Raw genomic sequence first — 9869 nt, 5'->3', positions numbered from 1 at the left:
CATGACGATCCCATTTTGTCTCTTATGTGTTGTTTTTTTGATAGAAAGACTATAAGGAAACCCCTTACAATATAATTGATGCAACAAATTCAAATTCCAAGTACCATGTCTTGAACTTGGATGGGTGGGAAGGCATCAGCCCCTTCCCACCACTAGGCTATGCCTTAGTCTGCTCTCTTATGTGTTGTTGTTAGTTGGGTGTTTAAGAAATTAGGTTGCAACGTATAGTAAGCTTCTGTTAGGCAACTCCACAAATTTTCTCCCGCATCCGTCCGTGAACAAGGGACCAGTTCACGGACATGGATGCGAGAGGTCATCATTTAACGTTGCCCACATACATTTCAAGCACTTTTCCGACAAACCGGATGAAATTGATGCAAACATAACGGATTTCATACAAACTGGACGACATTCATGCAAACACGGCAAATTTTCATTAGATTTCGGATTTTAGAAAAAAACGACCCGACGCTAAACCTATCCTATAGCGGCGGAGCCCGGCGTTCAAGCCCTTGTCGTCCTCCATCCGCCGTCTTCATAAGCACCGGCGATAAGACCGATGAAGTGAAGCCGCGGTCACCGGCGAGGAAGAGTAGAACACAGGAGACCACCTCTGGTGCCCTACTCATCCTCGGAGGTGTCTGTGCCTTGTCCGTCGCTGGTGGATGTGAGGTCCACGATGGAAACGGTGACGCCCGCGCTGTCGTCGACCCATCGGGCCGCTGGATAGTTCGTCGGCAGCGCGTAGGAGACACAACTGGCGTTGTTCTCCCCCGCGATCGCCTGGAGCTGTGCCTCGGTGGTGGCAGCTTCCTGGCGAGTGACAACTTGAGCGTTGACGGCATCGTAGATGGCATGTTGCTCCACGTCAAAGTTGGGGTTCTCCGTGGCCGTGCCCACCACGGCCTCCTCGCTCGCGTGCTTGCTTTATATTTGGCCCTCCGCCAGCCAGTGCTGCTCTTGGAGGAACAAATTATACCATTGTTCCTCATGCGCCTGCTGGAACGCCGACAAAGGCACCGGCGCAGGCCGCACCTCCACCATGGCGGCATTATAGTGCGCCTACGCCTGCTCCATGGTGAAGCCGGCGTGCACAGGCGCGGGAGCCAGGGCGATGTCGTCGGAGCCCATCTCCATTGTGGGGTCGTACTTGTGGGGTCATACTCGTCGTCGGAGACCTTGGGCGAGATGGCCGGCAAGCCGGCCTCTACCCGCCTGGCACGGCGGCTCTGCCACGCAGCGGCAAGGGCGGACACCTCATGCTTCATCTATGTAGAAAGGCTCTCCCACGGAGCTTCGCCGCCTGCAGTCATGGCGGATGCAGTGCAAGGGAAAAGGATTGGAGTGGTTTGTGTTGTGGCGTGGAGTTATCCGAGTGTGGCCGCTTTTAAATAGCGAAGTTTGGTGAGTCTAGGCATCCGGGTGCGTCAATGCGTAGTGTCGGAGTAGGTTTCTCAACCTGCGAGTCTGCTTAATGGAGGCATACGGACGGACAAGGCATTGATGTGGTAGATATACGCGTCTCCGGCATTGAATGGGCGCGAACACCAGTGACGCTTCGTGGGTGACGCCTTCCGTCAGCACGCCGCTTCACTGGTGGAGCCAGTGAGAGGTCGCATCCTCTCTGGGCCGACTTGGAGCGGCGCGCTCTACAGCAGTATGAATGCGGGCAGCTGGCGCCGGGTGAGGAAGGAAGGGGTTTGGGTGGGCCATTGTGATAAAAAGGCGTGGGTGTTGTCCATATTAAAAAGCTTCCGCTGTCTGTACAACATGATTTAAACGTAGGCCGGTGGTTTAAGAGCAACGTTGGAGATGCGCTAATGCCATAGTTAAACTATTTAATATGGCCACCGGAACATATAGACAATGATAAAACTGGAATAACGTACAGCGTCTTATGGTCGGAATCAACAATATCAATGTGGTGTATATAATAACCTAATCGATTGTACGACATAGTCTCTACACTATTTTATATATGTGTACGTCTAAATGCAAGACATGTGTACGTATCGTCTCTTAATCTAGGCGCCGTCCGAAGAAATTTCCTTTCCACCAAATGTATAGCAAAATCGTTTCGTCCGTGTGTATACTCCCAATGTACAAACTGGTAATTTGACCTCTGATTGTTTGTTAGTGGAGGTCACTGTTCATATCTAAAGTTTATACTTAAAATATCAGAAATCACAACAGAACAAAATGTCATACACTATTGTCAGAAATCACCTCTGATTGTTTGTTAGCGGAGTAGCTACGTGTCTGTACTTTTTTATTTGCATACACTAAAATATAAGTTAAAGAATTAGTTAAACCTGTTTGGAGAATACAATGCAGGTCTGACTATCTACATTTACATTTATTCAATAATAATCTTATTTCAAATTTGGAAAAGGCACCAAAATAACTAAGTCAAATCAAATCAGCCAACCCCCTCCCTCAAGACTTCACACACAACGGCGTCCACATTTGCTTCGGACGCGTACAAGATGTCAAAATTGGCAATGATGAATTAGCGATAGCTACATGTGCTAAGGCCAACTCCAGCGCGTGACTCATTTCTATCCTAAATCGTTCGTTTGTGTCCGTTTGAGATAAAACAGACAAACCGAACGACCCAACGCATGGGAGCATACGGACGTTTCGTCCGGTCTGTGTCCGCTTTTGCCTCATTTCCAGACCAAAGTTGCTCTCGGTTTGGGGCCAAAGCGGACAGAAAGCGGACGTCTTCGTGTCCTCGTCGTCCGTCTGTATCCGCCCTCGACCCCACCTGTCACTCTCTCCTTTTCTGTATCTGTCCCACCATACGGACAAAATCCGGACAAAATGGGTATAGATTTAGGATAGCAGCGTTGGGCACAGCGAGTTTGTGTGGCCTCTGTCCGGCGTTTGTTCTCTCTATTTCTATCTCATACGAACAAAATTCGAACAAAATGAATATAGATTTAGGGTCGTGCGGTGGAGTTGGCCTAACGTGCATACGTGACTTGAATATGTGCTGGGGCGCACTTCTCCAAGGTAGCAGGAGCACTGATGGTCATGTGAATGTTTGTCTCGCCGGGCAAGAGTGTAATGTTTTCTCTTTCTTCCTCTAAAATACAATACGCCAATACCGCATAAATGAGCTAAATCTCTGTTCATATTATGTTCATATTAAAAGTGAGAGAAAGTGGACGGTGGAGGACTGCACGGAGAAGAGCTCAGATTTTAAGTTAGGGTTCTGCAAGAGAATGAGTCAGAAACAGAAGTAGAAAACATGGGCATCTCCAATGCTGATATGCAAATGGACACCGCAAATGTTCATTTTTCATGGTCCGCGGACATGATGTGGGAAAAATCCATCCAATGCTATTCACAAATTGAACATACAAAGGATGAAGGGGGTGCTAGGCAGGCTCGCGTCGTCCACGTGTCTACTATGAATAGTGTGAGCGGAACATTGCGAACGAGCAGAAAAAAAAAGAACGAGCCGGCTGCATCTGTGAGCGAGCAAAAAAAAATGAGCGAGCTTCTCCCCCGAGGTCGTGGCACACGCACACCCAATCCCCTCCCCGAACCCTAGCTGCCTCGCTCGCTTCCTCTTCCTCCTCCTCCATCTTCCCGCATCAGTTCCCCCCCCCCTCCCCGCATCTCTTCGACCACGGGATCCGAGCTTCCCCGGCGACAGCGGCGACCTACAAGCAGAGAGCAAGGGCGGCGACGCTCGATTCGATCTGCGGGAGAGAGAGAAGATGAGAGGGAGAAGATGGAAGGAGAAAGAGAGAGAGGAAAGAGGAGAAGGAGGCGCGGCGTTGGATGGGAGAGGGTCACCGCCGGCCGACCGGGGGGACGAAGACGGCCCTCATCCCCGCCGTGTTGCTGTCTTCTTGTGCCGGTCATGGCCTGGACGAACTCACCCGCACCAGCCGAGGTGGGCCTCCACCATATTCTCTCTTTCATGGTCTAGGCGACCGAGGCAGGCAGCCAGCCCGCTGGAGCTGTCCGAGATGAAACTACTTGAGGTTTCAGTGCACATTCTTAGATTTCTGCTTCCACAATGGCTTGATGTAGGAGGTGCCATGACGTGTGTGTGAGGTAGTGGTGGATTATTGGGGGTGAAGCAGGTCTCCTCGATGCGTGCTACATCTGAGGTGAGTTGCTTTGGTGATTCTCAGTCTACTCTGTCATTTCCTGAATAAATTTTCTGCAAGTATTTGAGGATTTCTTGTGCGTCCCATCTGACGGGCCTTGGTCGCCGCCATTGCCATCCTTTTTTAGGTTCCACTGCGAGAGGAGTTCGCCGACAGCCATGAGCGCCCAGTTCCGGTTCCTCTGGTCTTGTGTTTGCGAATAGCGGAGCAGGAATTGCCATTCTTGCTGACTCAAATGCTGGGTCTGGTTGCGGTCAGGCGGTTGGCGGCGACGGTGGTGGGGATGTCCCCAAGCTTACCAGCCCGCCTCCTTCATGCGTGGTTGCGTGCAGCATCGGATCTCTAATGCAGATCTGAATTTGGATAGGTTGCCTGCTCAATCTGTAGAATCGATTGAAGATGAATCCTGAAGCTGACAAAAAAGGTATGGTTTGCTCTGTGTTTATACTCAGTAATAAAATACCGAAAAGTCAGAAATATTTGTAGTGATATGACGCTGCAGTACAGGCGACTCTGCCCTTTACTTAATGCATAGCTTAACTGATATAATGTTGAACTGCTGGATTAGCTTGGTGGAGTTTGATTCTGAATTATGGCTTTGATGGTCGATCCTACATGAGAGTTTGAATGTGAATTAAATGTTTAACTTACAGGCTCAGGGTAGGGTGTGCACCACCAGACCGGAAGCCGTGTGCTGGTTGGGTTAGTGCATTTGAGAAAACCTAGCAATACGCTAATAATCCTACTGAAATGTGGTGAAGCCAGCTCACAAAGGAGCGAGAGTGCAAGAGCATGCTGAAGACATACATGCAACAAGCAGTCCAATGCACACTTTCTCGAGGCAGTACACGAGACTTCAATTTGACCGTTAGTCAGGCAAGAGCTATGAGAAGGAAATGACAAGGATTCTAAGTTTTTTTTTGGTTTTAATTTGTTTGGTCATAAAGCTGAAAATGGTAGACTAATTACTAATGTGAATGTGTGTCTTATTAACAGAGTGGAGCGGTGCCATAGAGCGGCACGCAGGCAAGATATATTCGAGGGTGGATCATACCAGGTAGTGGACAGATTCTATTCGAGGGTGGATCATACCAGGTTGTGGAGGTTCAAAAAGAGGAAGAAGTGTATCACAACACATTATGACGCAAAGAGAAGAGAGAAATGGAGCAAGGTGTCTTACAAAGTGAAGATGATAGACGATGGGGAAGAGTTCGATTGAAAGTATGGTCAATTTGCTTGCATGGGGATTTTGTGCTGCCACGTGCTGAAGGATGTAGAATGTGCCAGCGGTGTGGGGTGGAGAAGGGGGCCGGAGACCCAGGCGACGGACAGCTCACGGTGTGACAAGGAGCAACAGTGTCATGGATCTGCTGGGAAGGGGATGTCCCGACGGCTAAAGATGGTGTGCATGGGAGGAGCTCAGAGCGGCACTGGCATAGAGGGATGGATGATTTCAAGGTGAGCTTCTCTCAATCCTTCTCTCCCCTTCAAGCCTCATCAGATATTTCGGCTAATTGCCTGATAATGCTTTAGTAAGAACAACTATTTCGCTTGCTATGCTAGGCTTTCCCCTCTTTATGTGATATGTATACTCTAGAAAGCCTGGCATTTTGTGACATCTCTTTTTTGCTGAAAAACAGATTGAATAGTATCCTTGCTATTTATGAAAGAAACATTGTTTTCCCCTATCAGGTGGAAGGCTTTTATGATATATGGTTTTCATTTTTTAGCTACAGGTAAAATAGTTAAGTTCACAGTTTTTCATTGTTTAGTTTAGATAATCCAATTTATAGATGTTCTGTTGTATAACTATAAGAATAAGATATACCCTTTGTGTTCACCATGTCTTCCTCGGTTGTATAACTATAAGAATAAGATATACCTTGTGTTTGCCATTTCTTCCTCGTGGGTTTGTTGTCAAGGATGAATTAGTGGAGGAGCCGTTGGTGTTGCATGATCTGGGTATCATTGTTTTGTTTATGGATAGCAAATACTCCTGTTTATAGGACCAATCTAGATTGATTCTGAGTTTATGGGCTCTGTTCAAATGTTGCAAATGCAAGCAAGGGATAAATTTCTGAATATAAATTTTCTTCTGTTGGTGATTCTGCTATCTGCATCTGAAACTGGTTATGTGAGGAGGTGAGTATAATAATAATAATAATTAACATTGTTTGAGACCCACCCGACTCATCCAGGGTTTTTGCAAGGTTTGCCTCATGCTGTTTATAGTGTTTTGTGCTTGCTTGTAAACAGGTTGGCGGCGTAATTGACCCAGGTTTTGTAACATATCAATGGTGAGCGATGGCATATACTGATCTGGTCGTTTTGGTTTTGCTAGAACATGATTGTTATTAAGCATGTTTGTACAATTCAGACTATTCTTTTACGGAAGCAATTTGGCAGATTTTATTCCATTTGATGTACTAACTAAAATTTGCTCATTATGATCTTGATTTGATTTTGTTTTGGAAGTAACAAGGAAGAAGGATCAATTTATGTTCTGGACTAATCACAAAAAAGGATGCCACTGAAAATATTGGATATGATGTGAGGAAAAGGTCGGATCACTTCCTATTCTTTGCTTCCATTTAGTTGATCAATTTTTTGGAATGCTTCTAAAAGAAACCGTATTACTGCACACTGTCACTGCCCATTGTAAGAGTTTACATGGTTAGCTCATATGACCAGATTGTTTTATAGTCTCAGTTTGTTTGTGCATTAACTTACATCTACTAATTTCTGGCGACTTCCATTTAATTTGATTTCTACTGTATAAGTAATGGCGCTAAGATTCATGCATGCAAAAATGATCGTGTTGTTGTATAATCATTGTGGTACTAGCTGTGTTAGTTTTTGTATCTCTGTTAATATTTTGTCGGTCGGCCATATTTAATTGCATTAGTTCTTCTAAACACAACGTTTCATTTAGGTGCTGCTTGCTATTTAGTTGCTTTTTCACTTGTGAAAATGATTGTGATTCCATTCATTTCTTTCTTTTCTAGAGGGCATTTGTACTGGTGGGATTGATTTGTTAATCCGGTGGGGTACAACCTGGTGGAACCATGCAAATGGCGATCTTCATTTCTGAGGTACAGTTACTACAACATCTTAATTTGCTAATTGTTCCTACTATATGTGTGGTCCATCATGCCTCTGAATTTACACAAATTGCAGAGTGTATTAGCGCTTAGCAAACTTGCTTTTGGTGTGCTATATGCAGCTTTCATACAACACCATCATCAACCGCGAGAGCCTGATGAACATCCACATGCCGGCGTACAAGAATGCCATGGATAAGGGTGTCTCCACCGTCATGATCTCCTACTCCAGCTAGAACAGGGTCAAGATGCATGCCAACCTAGACCTTGTCCCCGGATACCTCAAGAACACACCCAAATTACAGGTAAAAAAGAGTGGAAAACAATTGCGCGCTAAAATTCATTACTTGGATCCTCCAGATGTTCAGATGCTCATTGCCTTTGTCGCTTCTTAACTGCATGGTTTCATAATCTCCAACTGGGAGGGCATTGACAGGATCACCACCCCTGCAGGATCTGACTACTCACTCGATCAAGGCTTCTATCCTTGCCGGCCTTGACATGGTAAGCAGACAATACTTGCTTATTTGTTCTTGCAACAATGTTGCTTAATGAGTTGATACCGATCATGATGTGATGTTGCAGCTCATGGTGCCTAACAACTACCAGCAGTTCATCAGCATCCTGACTGGCCGTGTCAATAGTAGTGTCATGCCCATGAACAGGATCGACGACGCCGTCACCCGGATCCTGCGCGTCAAGCCCTCCATGGGCCTCTTCCAGAACCCTACGCCGACCCTGCCTTGGCTTGGCTGAGTAGCTAGGAAAGCAGGTGCTGAACAAATTCTGATGCTGAATTTAGTTGGCATGGTAATTCTGAACTCTGAAGTTTGTACTTCCTGCTCGATTTGGAATGCATGATCACAGAGATATGGCGAGGGAGGTGGTGAGGAAGTCCTGGTGCTCTTGAAGAATGGCAAGACGCCGAGCGATGCGCCGCTGCTGCAGCTGCCCAAGACGCCGAGCGACGCGCAGCTGCTGCTGCTGCCCAAGAAGATGCCAAGCACAAATGATGGTTTGATCTGTGTGTAGTTGCATTGTTTATTTCTTAATCGGTGGAGATCATTTTTATTAATTATGTTGACCTGACCCCTATGCTTTCTGTCAAGAGATTGTTTTTGTAGTTGCCTATTTATTGCCATCTACCATTTTTAAATCTTCTGCAGCATAGCATGTGCACTACTATACTCCTATTGTGCAAAGACTTCAGGAGGATTAGCAGTTCCAAAATCTACTATTGAGTTGTTTGCTCTTTTTGAATTACAAATGCCTACCCAAGGTGTTATTTTCTCGCATCCAAACCTTTTAAGATAATATTCAGATGATATAGAGATTGTGAACTTGCAAGAGGAAACATCTGGATGCAACGTCCTAGGCATGTGCTTTCGAGCAATATTTGAATAAAGATACTGGCATTTTTTGTTTCCATTTGCAGCACAACTTACTCTAACCAATCCTATTACTATTTGTGTTCCTGAGATTTCCACTCAAGTTTACTATGATTTAGATAGTTTGAGTTTTGGAAGCAGCCCCATCTAAGGAAATGCTCATTTGTGCAATTGGAGAGGAACGTTAATATATGTGTAAATCAAAATTATTGTTCATTATGCTAATTACACTGGTTTGGTATATAAAATCATAACTATAAAAGAAAGGCCATGATACAAAAATATGTTTTGAAATATGATTTTGATGGTACATAGTATATTTTTTAAATAAACCTATGTAATCTTTCTGTATGTAAAGGGGCATAAGTTCTTACCGGATGAACTTTCTCAAACACTAAGTTGTCGAAAAATGCAAAAAAATCTGACGAGCACATGGTATTAAAGGGGCACGTGTAACAATGGCAATGACAATGTTGTACCTGAGATTCATCACTACTCACCACGAGCTAAATGATCAAAGCTATATATATGATGCATCTTTACCTATGTAGCTTGCTTGATAAAGGCAGTGTAGATAAGATACTAACGTGCATGCTCAATACTAACACTACCTATCAACTTCATACCTAAATATTTATTTCCTTATGACCCAATCGGTATCTAAATATTCTAACGTGCATGCTCAGAATCCTTGGCTTGCCCTCGCCATTTGCGCCATTGGCGCAACGGGTCATCTAGTTAAGGTTTAAAGAAGAGAGAGTAGAGAGAGACCATACATGTGGTGGGATATTCTGGTATGGTGTCCAATTGGGATGAGAGAGAGAGAGATAGGAGAGGGAGACCATGAATGTGAAGAGAGAGAAAAGAGAGATGAACCATACGGAGGCTTTGTGTTCGTCAAGTGCATGTCCAGATTCCCACAAAGCCCCCGACGATTGTTGCTAGGATACCGGAATCCGTACATCCGGACTGTTGAGAAGGCATATAAGGGTTCTCATTAGATGACAAAAGTGATCCGGGCACTGCGGTCCAAACATATAATGAAGACTAGAGGATCCGCTTTGGAGATGCCCTAACACTCTTATGGTAGCAGGCTGGGCATAGCTCCGTCTAAAAAAAACTATGCATAGCTCAGCTGTCTATGTTTCTTGTGGTTGAACTTGCCTTCAAGTACTAGACTTGACACGATTGCTCGTATTTTTTGTATTTATTTCAGACTTTACAACATTATTCTCTCATTCACGTGGGGTGAG

The sequence above is a fragment of the Triticum urartu genome, chromosome 2 (genome assembly GCF_003073215.2).
Source record: "Triticum urartu cultivar G1812 chromosome 2, Tu2.1, whole genome shotgun sequence".
NCBI lineage: Eukaryota > Viridiplantae > Streptophyta > Magnoliopsida > Poales > Poaceae > Triticum > Triticum urartu.
The sequence above is the reverse complement of the archived record's forward strand: the minus strand, read 5'-3'. Positions refer to the sequence as shown.